The 13,884-nt window shown below is 41.1% G+C and overlaps 1 protein-coding gene across 4 annotated transcripts in view; it reads left to right on the forward strand.

Annotated features, from left to right (window-relative positions):
* The window catches only part of iqgap2 (IQ motif containing GTPase activating protein 2), a 385,400-nt gene that overhangs the window by 350,940 nt on the left and 20,576 nt on the right, over nt 1-13,884 (forward strand). The window lies entirely within an intron of this gene.

The raw sequence follows: 13,884 nt of genomic DNA on the forward strand, positions 1-13,884 counted from the left end.
AAGAAATCCAGGGGAGTCATTTGTAAAGTTTCTTGCGGGCACTGCATTCTGTCAAGCGGAACTCCATGGTGACTGCAACAGACTGATCCACCTTTGTTAGATATTGGCATGGTTATTGATGATTCTACTTTTAAGCAACGCTGTATTCAGCCAAAGATTTTCTAAATGTCATTTTGTCGTAGCAGTAAAACAAAACTCTGTAGTTAGTATAGGATAGGTATATTAGACATTGGTAATCTCCAGTCACTCACTTTTAGGGTATTTGGCTAGCTGTTTAATTAACTTAGTTTCTCTCCGACTAAGACGAGGCACAGTGAGCTGCATTTTGTGTCATGTAGGAGATAAAAGGGTATTTTGTTTTTAAAACAAATACAACAACTTGCATTTATTTACTGTGTTAAAGCCTATTGTAGGACCCAATCTTGAAGTATTTTTTTAATGTAGGGTAATGTAAATTAGATTTTCAGACATCAAGAATTTAAGTTTGTTTTTACTTTTCCTTAACGGGACAGCCAATCATCTTACAAATTCAATTTAATATTGGTGTTGAAGTAAAGGGAGTATTTAATATGCTTAAACTATATTGACTTTGCCAAAGCTTGAAATTCCTTTCTAGACCAGGTTTCCAAAAGCTGTATAGATTCTTGGGTGGGCCACTTGACAATTCTAATAGTCCAATAACAAAATCTAGTCTAACCAAGTTCTGTCAACCACAGCTCATGACTCTCATCCCTGCTTCTCTTTTATTCGTGGCTTATTTCTGTAGGACTCCATTGCTTTCAGACTGTGCTGCCCATCACGTGCTTCTCATTTTCTCTCAAACTGTCTCCTAAAATCAGAGAATCTTACAGCGCAGGAGGCGGCCATTCGGCTCTTTGAAAGAGCTGTCCAATTTAGTCCCACACCCCAGCTTGTTGCCCATAACCCTGAAAATTAGACCTCTTCCAGTACATGTCCAATTGCCTTTTAAAAGTTCTTATGGAATCTGATTCCACTATCCATTCAGGTAGTGCGTTCCAGATCTTAGCAATCTTCTGTGTGAAGAAATTTCTTCTCATTTTCCCTCTAGTTCTTTTGCCAATTATTTTAAATCTATGAACACTTGCCAGAGAAAATAGTTTCTACCTACTTGCTCCATCAAAACCCTTCATAATTTTGAATATCTCTATTAGGTCTCCCCTTAACCTTCTCTGTCTAAGGAGAACAATCCCAGCTTCTCCAATTTCTCCACAAAACTGAACGTCGGTTCACCACTACTCTCTGCCTCCTATCCCTTAGCCAATTTCAGACCCAAGTTAGCGCCATCCCTTTAATACCATGTGTTTCTATTTTTTGAATAAGTCTGTTATGAAGTCTCGCTCTCTCTTCTCCCCCTCTCTTCCTGCCCCTCTCCCCCGCCCCCCACAAACCCCTCCATCAAGCAATCTTGGTTGGAATGTCTGTCAGCCAGCACATACTAGCATACTAACCGTAGCATTTCTAAGGTCTCAGTCTAATTCTTGGGTAATAGCTGCAGGGTTCCTCAGTTAATGTTTGTTAGTGTGTCACTTTTCCCCTCTCCAAATGAAGTTACATCATCTCCCAATAAACTTGAAGTTTAACCTCATGCAGAATGCGAAACTTACTAGCCTGGATTTTCTGATTGGTTTTACCCAATTTACAGGCTTAACAAGCACCCACCTCTAACAGTTGGGAGCTTTATTTAAATATTGGCCCAGAAATTCGGGTGAGTACGCACGGGGTACTCACCCGTGGGCCCGATGAAAGTGCCGGTTTCATGCATGCACTACGCATGCGTGGGAAACCGGCACTTCTGTTCCTCTGAAAGCAGGGGTTCAGAGGTCGAACGCGTGCGCGGGAGAGGCTGCACGTGCGCATCAAACTTAGGTTTTTTTTACAGGTTTTTCCGTGAGGGTAAGCCTGCTTTTTACAAGGTAAGTGGTGAATTAATTAAAATTGAAACATTTTTTCCACAGGTTTATTATTTTTAAATACTTTAAAGCAAGGTAAGTTTATTTTTAGCCCCGTTAGAATATAAAATTATTTTTTTCAAAAATTTAACTTATTGTTTAAAATAGTTATTTCATGTAATTTATAGTTTATTTTAAAAATGTGATGGTTTTTTAAAATTTATTTGAAGGTTTAGTGCTATTTTGGGGCCGTAGTATTTATCAGTCTTGACAGCACTTCCTGTCAAGACTTATGAATGGAGCATTCCCTGCTCCAATTGGCTGCCCATGGCCCACGTGATCCCAGGGGACGCATCGAACTAACTGCGCCCCGGGATACGCAAGCACTGCGCGCCGGCAGCTGGACCAGGCCCCGGATCGGAATTCCACGGTAGCCCAGAGCTCAACGGCCGGCGCACAAGGTAAGTGCAGATCGGGGGCTTGCACCCGCGGGAAGCCCCCGACCCGAATTTCTGGGCCATTAATTGGAGATTTTGTCATCCTGCATGCCATTCTCCAACATTAGTAATCACGCTCGTGTGAAATGGGCATTCAAAGTAGCTAGGCAATGGTAAGTAATAAAAGGTCATGGAAAGAAGTAATGTTTAGCCAAGCGTATTTCAGCCATATTTTTTAAGTTCTCCTGTGACTTTCTGATAATTATTGTAATTTGCTTTTCTGCCCCAGTACCATTACTGGCATGCAGTGCGGTTTTGTCTATCTGACAAGGTTAAGGGGAAGCTAGATAAGTGCATGATGGAGAAAGGAATAGAAGGATATGTTGATAAGGTGAGATGAAGTAGGTGAGAGAAGGCTCGTGTGGAGCATAAACACTGGTACAGACCGGGTGGGCCGAATGGCCTGTTTCTGTGCTGTAACTTCTATGCAAGTTTGGCAGAAAAGGAGGACCAACCAAAGATTGACCGTCAGGTCAGCCTGCATGGGAGAAGTTCTGTGTCCACCTGCTGATACCCACATGTGCAGACAGAGGTGAACTTACCTCAATTTGGCAGATGATTAGTGTATGTGGAGGCGCCTATTCCCAAGGTCTGGTCATCAGAGAGACACATCCAGAGCTGTGTCATCTGGGCAGGGGGGGGGGGGTGGAAACGGGACTCTGAAACTGCCATGCAGCATAAGGCTATCACACTAACTTTCAGCTGTGGCCTGAAAATGCATTCCTTGAAAGTATGCTACAGTGCTGATCTATGCGGATAGTGCTATGGAGTGACACAGGGCAAACCTCCTCACAACCACTCTGACAGCACTACCCTCACATCGTTTTGGGTCGGGCATGGGCTGCCACATCACCTGCCTGCAGATGATTCATGCTTGTAGTTCGAGTTTTATTCTCTTCATTTTTGGCTGTCACCTCCCAGTCTCCTCCTTCAGCAATACAAAAGCAAAATACTGCGGATGCTGGAAATCTGAAATAAAAACAGAAAATGCTGGAAATACTCAGCAGGTCAGGCAGCATCTGTGGAGAGAGAAACAAAGTTAATGTTTCAGGTCGATGACCCTTCTGACAAAGGGTCATCGACCTGAAACGTTAACTCTGTTTCTCTCTCCTCCTCCTTCAGCATTGACAAAGTTTATTAATGACTTGAGATGCCTTTAGAGTCTTTTCAAAAACTTCCATAATTTTTGTCACCCTATAGTGACACTCCCCTTTATTTGCACTCGCAATTTCCTGCTCTAACCACGAGTGTGCTTCCAGCATACATCCAAATCTATACCTGGAGCTGTGCACAATCAGGTAATGTTAGCTGTTCTTTAAAAATTGGGTGCAAGTAAGAGTTCAGTTCGTATCAGTGCAAAATCATTTCTAACCATTTGGGTGTAAACTGCACACATATTGGAAATTCTAAGGTCCGATCACTTAAATTCCTAAAAGAAAGCTTCAGTAGACACAGATTCTGATAGACGGGAATAATCCCAACTAGGGATTCTCAATCTGCTAAATCATTCCTGAAATAAGACTTTGATAATTGCTAATACAAGATCAATGATTCTGCATTCCACAATAGTTAATGTAATCTGTCTAGTCATTGGGCTCCCAACAGCATTGCCGCTGTTCCTTACTTGTGCTGGGAGCATTTCTTGGGCCAATATCCTGAATGTTTCTCTGGAAATGGGAAATTGGAATCGTTCATATGCTTACACATAGCATTCCTTTCTACTCTAGACGGTGAGCATTTCAGAATGTCAGTATTGTAAGCTGGCCTCAAAATTGGGTCGTCATTACTCACTGTCACGACTGAACTCTGCAGAAGGTGAGCATTTCAGAATGCCAGTATTCCAAGATGGCCACAAACATTAGGTCATCATTAATCACTCAAGCTAGTTTAATTTGTCTGTGGACAAAAAGCAGATGGAAAATGTTAATTACCTTCCTTATTTTGTGAATGTAATCAGCTTCATAACTGCTGCATTTGAACTATAGAGAATGTCAACAATGGTTGATTAGTTGATTAATCTGCTGCCCCTAGTATCAAGGAACTGAAGAAGGGCTCCAGAACAAGGCTTTATTTACAGCCCAAGGTTGGGGGAAGAGACCATGCAGCTTTGCAAAGCTAACGTGGAAGAAACAGTCTGAAGAGGGAACCATTCAATTATGATGTATTAATTTGTGTATGCAGCATAAACTGCATTCAAAGATTAAGTAAGAAACCTTACAGACCATAATATGAAGGGGGGACAATAAAGTTTTCTGATTAGTTTGAAGGTAGCACTATGCTTTTCAGGTTTCCAGAGAAAGCAAGAGTTATTTTTACAAAGGCATGCAAAGAAAGGGTATCCGCAAAATCTTGTGAAACTGCTGATTAACTTGAAAATGCCAATTGTTTTTCTGATAAATTTTAGGTTAGGTTGATTGGCTATGATAAATTGACCCTTAGTGTTAGGGGGATTAAATACGTGGAGTTACGGGGATAGGGTGGGATATGTGTCGGTGCAGGCTCGATGGGCCGAAATGGCCTCTATCTGCACTGTGGGGTTTCTGTGATTCTGTGATTTCTGTTTCTGTGAAATTTGTATATTTGAATATTAAGCAGTCAGTCTTGACATCAGTGAACAGTATTAACCTTGGAGGATTTACTGATTCAGACACTGCATAGGAACTGTAACAACATCAGTTATGTGTATATCAACAATTGTGGATTCTGTTCTCAAGCCATTTACCCAATGATGTCATCTGTGACTTTTAAGCAAAAGTTAAAAAATGAAAGTGACCTGAAATGTCAAAGATTTTAATTCCTTAACTATTTGTTATTTGAAAGGGATCCTGTGAAATATTTGTTTAAAGGTCATTTATTAATACTTGTAGAATTGTAAAGTAAAATATACACATTTCTTCAACTTTGTAGTTTCATATTGCATATTATATCAGAGGGCTCGAACATTCTTGAATTCATTTTCATAAAAACACTTGTCAAATATGCAGCACATCTACATATTGTAAAGTTCACTTGGATTTAATTAAATGAACTCCAGTATTTAGTACTATAGTTGAGCAGTTTTCACTGATGACATCTAGTTTCTGTGCTAGCTTTGAGAAGAGTGTTCTTATTTTTAAAAAGATCGCTGTGATAATTCTGAATTGCATTCATCCTTAAGAACTCTTCCAACTACTGTATTGCAATAATAAATGTTGTCTGCAGCCAGAACTTGCACAGTTATACCACGCAGTACTTTAATTGTGGAAAAACCTATTTTGTTTTGATAGTTCAACATTTAACCCCTTTAACCAATCATGTGTATCTTAACACTAAATAAAATTGTTCTGTTCCATCCATATGTGCCACTTTTTAAAAAGATTTTCTGTGGTCAGTCTTGTCTCCTTGTTTGGAATGAGGGGCATTCTTGGCTTGAAGTGTTGCTTATTTTTGTTTGTATAGGAGAGGGGAATGATGCAATCAGTGATGCGATGTCACTGCACGCAGAATAGTTTTTTGAATTTTCTATTTAAGTAAAACCCAAAATGTTGTGGATAAATGTGACTGAAGCAAAAGCCAACAAGGATGAAGAGCTATAGTTATAGCAGACAGCTTAGATTTTCAAAAGTTGCCCTATTTTTGTAACAGACATTTTTCTTGGAACTAAAATGATTGTGTCATAATCTTAGATGTACACTATACAAGTAGGGCTGGTGGTTGGGTTTCAAATATAAAATTGTTCAAATGCATTCTATCGCTGTGTGCTGGCTAAAGTGAGATTGGACTTAAAATATAAAGCGAAACAGTTACCAGTAACTAACCTAGTTTGATCATGGTATGTAATTTAATCAGCATGAAGTTACGTGTAACTTGAATAATGAGTCAGAAGAGCCTGCAGTAGAAAAAGCCATCTCTTAATTTATGTTTACAAATTTTAGCTTATCGGGTTGGTTGTCTCTGTGCCTTTGACCAGGCAGAGTGAGATTATTCAAGATTGATATCTAAGAGGGCTTGTGTTGACATGTTAAAAACATCTGCAGTGTGTAAAGAACCTTTCCTTTTTAACTTGAGTCATACAAATTCTAATTCTCAATGTATTGCTAGTATTAAAATGGCCCGTATTTTCCTCCCGTGGGCAGAGGCCTGTGATCTGGAAAACTCTGCGCCCTTACCTGAGGGCTCCCGGGACGCGCACACTTCCGCTCCTGGGCCTCTGTAAACTTGAAGTGTGCAGGGCCCACGTATCCCAGGGGTGCATGTAGTTCGCAGCATCCCTGGGATCACGTGGGCCATGGGGAGCCAATGACAAGGAAATCTCCCTTCAAACATTTGACAGGAAGACCTGTCAAATATATGAATGGAGATCACCCCAAAAACATAGTAAAACTTTAAATAATTTTTTTTACTAAATTACATTTTGAAAATGACTTGAAATTACAATAAATTTTTTGAAAACATTTTTTACAGGGCTAAAAATAATTCTCTCAAGTATTTTTAAATGATAAATCAGTGGACATTTTTTTTTACTTTTTCAACTCTTATCCTGGTAAAAGCGGGCCTTACACCTGCTTTTACCAGGCATAAGAATTGTAAGTGTTTTCTGTGGGCGGAGGGTCTCCAAAAAGCTGAACTATCCGCCCGCAGAGGCCCTTCTCCAGGGCAGCCGGAGGATCGGTCAAGAGCATTCTTGACAGATCGGAAATGTTGGTTTTCAGCTCATACGCTGTGCATGCCTGAAACCAGCATTTCCGATGTCCACAGCGCGTACCCACCCATAGGGGTCGAAATATCTGGGCCATAGTATTTAAAGCACAGAAACAGGCTATTCGGTCCAACTGGTCCATGCTTGTGTTTATGTTCCACATGAGCCTCTGCCCACCCTTCTAACCCTGTCAACATAGCCTTCTATTCCTTTCTCCCTCATGCGTTTATCTAGCTTCCCCTCAAATGCATTTATGCTGCTTCAACTGCTCCTTGTGGTAGCAAGTTCCACATTCTAACCACTCTCTGGGTAAAGAGATTCCTCCTGAATTCCCCATTGTATTTATTAGTGACTATCATATATTTATGGCTCCTTGTTCTGGTCTCGCCTGCAAGTGGAAACACAATCTCGACATCTACCCTATCAAACCCTTTCATAATTTTAAAGACCTCCCTCAGGTCACTTTTGCAAGTTTTGCAGATGTCTGAAGTCTCTGATTACAGCCCATTTTATAATGCAGATGCATACATAATTTTTATTATTTATGTTGACATTTTAGGGGTTTTTGCTCTTGTGTTATTTCTAGGTTATAAACTGCGTTCCCTTTTTCCACATTAATTAAAACCCAATCATTCTCTGGAAATCACGAGATTATTTCATGTGTTTTATATATAATCATTCATTACTCTGCAGCTTTTCTTTTTCTAGTTTTCCACCGATATTCCTGTTACATTTTCTACAGCTGCCGTGGACTGGAACAGTGTTCAAAGGGCTTTGGAATTTTTCAGTCTTGTAAATTTTTGGGAGCAATATACTGTTTGGCACATTCACTCTTTATTTCTGAGTACCTGCGCCAGTTATTATTGAAAGATTGAAGGTTAAATACTTAAACATGTTAACCAGTTAAGAACGATAATCCATGAAAATAGATTGGGACCCTAAAAATTCAATTTTTTTCAGTCATTCAGCCCAATTTAGTTTACAGGATGTGAGCTGTCCTATCCTGTACAGTAGCCAATACAACATTAATCATTTCACCCTACTGGAGTATCCAGTTGAAGCCCTGAGATGCTACATTCCATTAGATGAAGTTCACTAACTCCACACAGACTAGGGATTGAGCCTCTTGTATGGTTCAGTGCCACACTATTAGTGCATTTAGTCAATAATTTATATGGGGAGTTAGTTGATAACCTTTAATCATTGTTACTGACAATCCAATCAAAATCTAAAAGGAAGCATGGAATTAAAAAAAAAAAAAAAAAAAATGCAACTGGATGTCTGCTGACCATTATTAAGCATTATATATTTTCTAAACTTTCAAAAGATTTGGACAAGGGGACCTAGCCTTAAAATCAGAGCCAGGTGATTCAGGAGAGAAGTCGGGAAACGCTTCTTCACGCAAAGGGTGGTAGAAGCATGGAACACTCTCCCACAAGAAGCATTATATGCTAGCTCAAATTAATCATTCTAAACCGGAGATCGATAGATTTTTGCTAGACAAGGGTATAAAAGGATATGGAGCCAAGGTGGCTGGATGGAATTGAGATACAGATCAGCCATGATCTCATTGAATGGCGGAACAGCCTCAAGGGGCTGAATAGTCTACTCCTGTTCCTATGTTCCTCTTTGTATGAAAGTTTATAATGTTTTTAATTTAGCTGGGAGGAGAAGAGGAGGGGTATATTTTACTACAGTTTCTTTTATTGATATAATAACACAGCTGAAGCCTGATGAATGTTTTACCCAAAAGCCTGTAAATTGTACCCCAGGGTAAATTTTCTTTGTGGAAAGTTAACTGTATTGTTCGAGTTTGGTGTGGATTTGGAGAGCTGATTAACGCTGGGTCTGCCAAACACGTGTTCTCTTCTTTTTGAAGCTAATTTTCAAGCCCTGTGATCATGCACTGCAGTCCACAAAAGGAAAAAAAAAGATTTATTGCCCCAACCTGCTGACAAGCACTGTGGTCCTGGATACTACGGGTTTCAATTTCCCATTCCACGCGCAACCAGCAGTCAGATTACTTATCCGCAGCATTGCTCGCCACTTGCAGTTATAAAACACCTTGTGATTTTCCTTTATTTTGCCTGCCAGTGTTTTTTCATGCCCCCTCTTCGCTCTCCTAATTTCTTTTTTAAGTACCCTCCTGCACTTCCTATACTCCTCTAGGGCTTCCACTGTTTTTAGTCCTTAATATCTGCCAAAAGCCTCCCTTTTTTTCCTAATCTATTCTTGTATATCCCTTGACATCCAGGGTTCCCTGGGCTTGTTGGTCCCACCCTTGACCTTTACGGGAACATGTTGGCGTTGTACTCTCTATTTTCTTTCTGAATGACTCCCACTGCTCTGATGTGGATTTTCCTACAAATAGCTGATCCCGGTCCACTTTGGCCAGATCCTGCTTTATCATATTAAAATCGGCCTTCCCCCAATTTAGAACCTTTATTTCCGGTTCATCTTTGTCCTTTTCCATGACCACCTTAAATCTTACCGAATTATGGTCACTGTCACCAAAATGCTCTCCTACTGACACTTCTACCACTTGCCCGGCTACATTTCCTAGGATTAGGTCTAGTACCACCCCCTCTCTTGTAGGACTTTCTACATGCTGGCTTAAAAAGCTCTCCTGGATGCACTTTAAGAATTCCGCACCCTCTAAGCCTTTCACACTGACTATCCCAGTTAATATTGGGGAAGTTGAAATCCCCTACTATTATTACCCTATTATTTCTACACTTCTGAGATTCGCCGACATATCTGTGCCTCTATCTCCCCCCTGACTGTTTGGGGGCCTATAGTACACTCCCAGCAAAGTGCTTGCCCCCTTTTTGTTTTTAAGTTCTTGTAATTTTTAAGTAATTGACTCCTTGATTAATATTGTGACACCCCCTCCTCTTTTACACCCCCCTCTGTCTCGCCTGAAGATTCTATATCCCAGAATATTGAGCTGCCAGTCCTGCCCCTCCCTCAACTATGTCTCTGTGATAGCAACAATATCATACTCCCATGTGTTCATCAACACCTTCAATTCATCTGCCTTACTCGCAAGACTCCTTGCATTAAAATAAATGCCATCCAGCCTTGCCATACTCCCTTGTGCCGTTACATATTTGCTCTGCCTTCCAGGGTGACTTGTTTTTTCCTCTATATTTGGCTGTGCATCACTCCCTACTATAGCTCCACTCCGTATCCCATCCCCCTGCCAAGGCAGTTTAAACCACCCCCCCCCCCCCCCCCAACAGCACTAGCAAACCTCCCTGCAAGGTTTTAAAAAAAAAAAAAAAAAAATTCATACAATCAACTGCTGTACTTTATTTTTTTTAACTTTTTTTTAGGTTGACAAATCTTAGGGAATGAAATAAAACCGAAACTGTTGAAGGAGAGGAACAATTCTGACAGAGTCCCGACTCAAAATGTTAGCCTGTCTTTTTTCTTTTCAGGTGCATTTACAATATATGTACATTGAGTGTGCGCGCGCGCGCACGCGTGTCCAATCTGTTAGATAGCAGCAGGGTATTCAACTCCTGAAGCATTGCAGCTGGATTCTGTCCTCAATTTACATCGACGCAAGCTTACTTTCCATTGGATAGTGATCAGGAGCGGGAACCTGAGCTGATTTCTCCCCCCCCCCCTTTTTATGCCCAGCGGTGCAACGATCAATTGAAGCACCCCTATAATGTTCTGGTGAAAATCGCAAGGATTCATTGTCGTAAGCAAACCAAATTGTGCATTGTATCAATAGCTGCTTGCTAATAGATGTTTTACTGGCAGTGTGAAATAGATTTAGATTGGACAAGAATGACCCAATACATGAAGAACTCTTCTGTATATTTTGGAAAAGGCGTATAACTTATTCAATACTATTTTCCTCCAAGGATTTTTCTCGTGAGAATGTTGTATAAATGTATGTGGTTTTTTTTTTAATGCTTTCCAGAAGTTATTCGTTCATACTTCAAGTATTTTTATAGCACGGTCGACACTTCACTTCATGAGGTGAAATAGAACCGGTGGTCATTTTTTGTTTTCAATTGCCGAGTGCAGATGTTTAAATGAGTTTCTATTTTTAAAGTTGAAATCAGTTGCAATTAAACACTGGTGAGCAGCCTGTATCTGCCAGACAAATCATCACCTCACTCGTAGGTATGTATGAGTCAGTGTGACCTAGCTTCACAAGAGCATAATATCCTTGAACAACATGCTATGTACTGATAATATTAATGCTTTCCAGCTGTAGTGCTTAGCACAGTCCCACAGCTCCATAAGTTTGTAGCTGCAGTTGTTCCACATAGGCACACCATGTGCAGAATACAGACCAAGTCTTACCTGTAGCCTGTATTATGTGCATGCGTGTGCTTTTTGTTAAATCAGGGTAAAATCTGGCAAGTGCTTGAACTTTGTAGAACTGGAGTTGCCAGTAGGCTCTGATCAAAAAAGGAAATACTTAGAAAATGAAGGGATATAAAGAAGAGACTAAAGAGAAGAATGTAGACTAAAAAGTTTATCTCTGGTGCTATTACGATGGACTTTTTTTCACTCTTATTTCCTATACTACCCTTCTCTCTTGCTAGAGTTCTGTGGGTGATAGCACTCTAGTATTTTGCTCAAAGACATTTTTCTGCCCAGTTTCCTCCAGCCCCCTCCTGTAGGTGTTAACTCATTGTTGGTTATGGTTCCAGACATCTTCCAATACCTCTCTGTTTTTCATATGTAAGCCTCTACAATGAATCTCCATAGACTGTTAAACTGCAGGGGACATCCCAGTTGAACCCAATCCTGTCTTTTCCCATTGTCCATTTACTAATACATGATGATCAAGTATTCCTCAGAGTGCTGTGACTCCAATCCTATTGAGGTCATGACTGTCCGGTAGGAAATAATTTTGGAAGCTCCACACCATCCAGAACAAGGTCCAATTGCTACTGCTGATCATGATATTGACCCCCTCCCCCCAGTATGTACTGTCTACAGTATGCACAGTAGCAACTCCAAGCGTACTTCAACAGCATCTCCCCACCCCAAGATGTCTGAAGCAAGCCTTATGAAGGAATCTTAATTCCCTCTTCAAAGGAGCAAGACATTGTGAGGATTACTTTCAAAATATTTTTTCTTTCTTGCATTCTTTCCAAATTAATGACACAACCATTTAAAATATTTTGCCTGGTATGAGAGCGTTCAGTTTACAACAGATCTTCCAAACCAGTCATGCCCATTTTGCAGGAAATGCTGATCTGTGTTTATTTAAGGAGCTGTTCCCTTACATGTATGTAACTGTTGTAAATAGTGAGTTTGCAGCTGTGAGATTTCATGTGAAATGATGGGTCATCACAGGGTTGAAAACCAACACTAATTTCAAATATATGCTACCAGGTAAAGTCATTTTAAGATTTTTTTAAAGCGTTCACCCTCACCCCTGCCCCTCCCTCCCGGAACCACGATAGGGTTCCCCTTGTCCTCACCTTTCACCCCACCAGCCTCCACATTCAACAGATCATCCTCCGCCATTTCCGCTACCTCCAAAATGATCCCACCACCAAACGCATCTTCCCCTCCCCTTTCAGCATTCCGTAGTGACTGCTCCCTCCGAGACACCCTAGTCCACTCCTCTATCACCCCCAGCACCCCTTCCCCTTCGCCTGGCACCTTCCCGTGCAAGCACAGGAGATGTAACACCTGCCCCTATACCTCCCCCCTTCCCACTGTCCAGGGCCCCAAACACCCCTTCCAGGTGAAACAGCGATTTACTTGTACTTCTTGCAATCTAGTATACTGTATTCGCTGCTCACGCTGCGGTCTCCTCTACATTGGGGAGACCAAACGCAGATTGGGTGACCGCTATGCGGAACACCTCCGTTCAGTCCGTAAGGGTGACCCCGAGCTTCCGGTCGCCTGTCATTTTAATTCAACGCTCCATTCCCACTTGGACCTCACCGTCCTTGGCCTCTTGCATTGTTCCACGGAAGCTCAACGTAAACTCGAGGAACAGCACCTCGTCTTCTGATTAGGCACTTTGCAGCCTTCCGGACTCCATATCAAGTTCAACAATTTCAGATCATAACCTCGGCCCCTATTACATTTTTACTTTTTTTTCCCCCCACCCCTTTGTTTTGGGTTTCCCCCCCCCCCCCCCTCTTTTTACATGGCAGCTGTCTCTCATTCTGCCAGTACATTTCACACCTAATCTGAGCCGTCTTTTGTCTCTTTACTAGTCCTATCACCATCTCGTCTCGTTTTGAATACCTCTTAATGTCTATTCACTTCTTTTGTTCCCTCCCCAGCCCTCCTTTCGATCTATTTCTTTTCCTTTCCAGTTTTGAAGAAGGGTTTCGACCCGAAACGTCGACTCTAATTTCTCTCCACGGATGTTGCCTGGCCTGCTGAGTTTTTCCAGCATTTTCTGTTATTTCGGATTTCCAGCATCTGCAGTATTTTGCTATTGTACTAATGTTCAGTAAAAGCTTGCTTCTACTGCAAATGTGTATTTCCAAGCAATGCGAGAGACTGATGAATTCTGGTGGAAAGAAACTTTGCCTGTATACATGGCTTCTGGTTTTTGTGTCAGTTTTAATGAGTATTTACACTTACTGTATTTTTTTTTGTTCCTGGTTGAAGAGGTGACCTTTCTGTGCTGCTTTACATTGGCATCTGTAGTGTATGTGCCTTTAAGACAGAACTACTTTTACAGCTCTTGTATACTGTAGTACCGGCAGTGACCACACCTGTATATAAGTTTTGCGCATGCCTCTGTACCCCCAGTCTTGAGACTACCCTCCTCCAGTAAATACCTGTTTATTGTTAAGTT

The sequence above is a fragment of the Somniosus microcephalus genome, chromosome 1 (genome assembly GCF_052327205.1).
Source record: "Somniosus microcephalus isolate GS21.2 chromosome 1, FLI_Smic_1.0, whole genome shotgun sequence".
Classification (NCBI taxonomy): domain Eukaryota; kingdom Metazoa; phylum Chordata; class Chondrichthyes; order Squaliformes; family Somniosidae; genus Somniosus; species Somniosus microcephalus.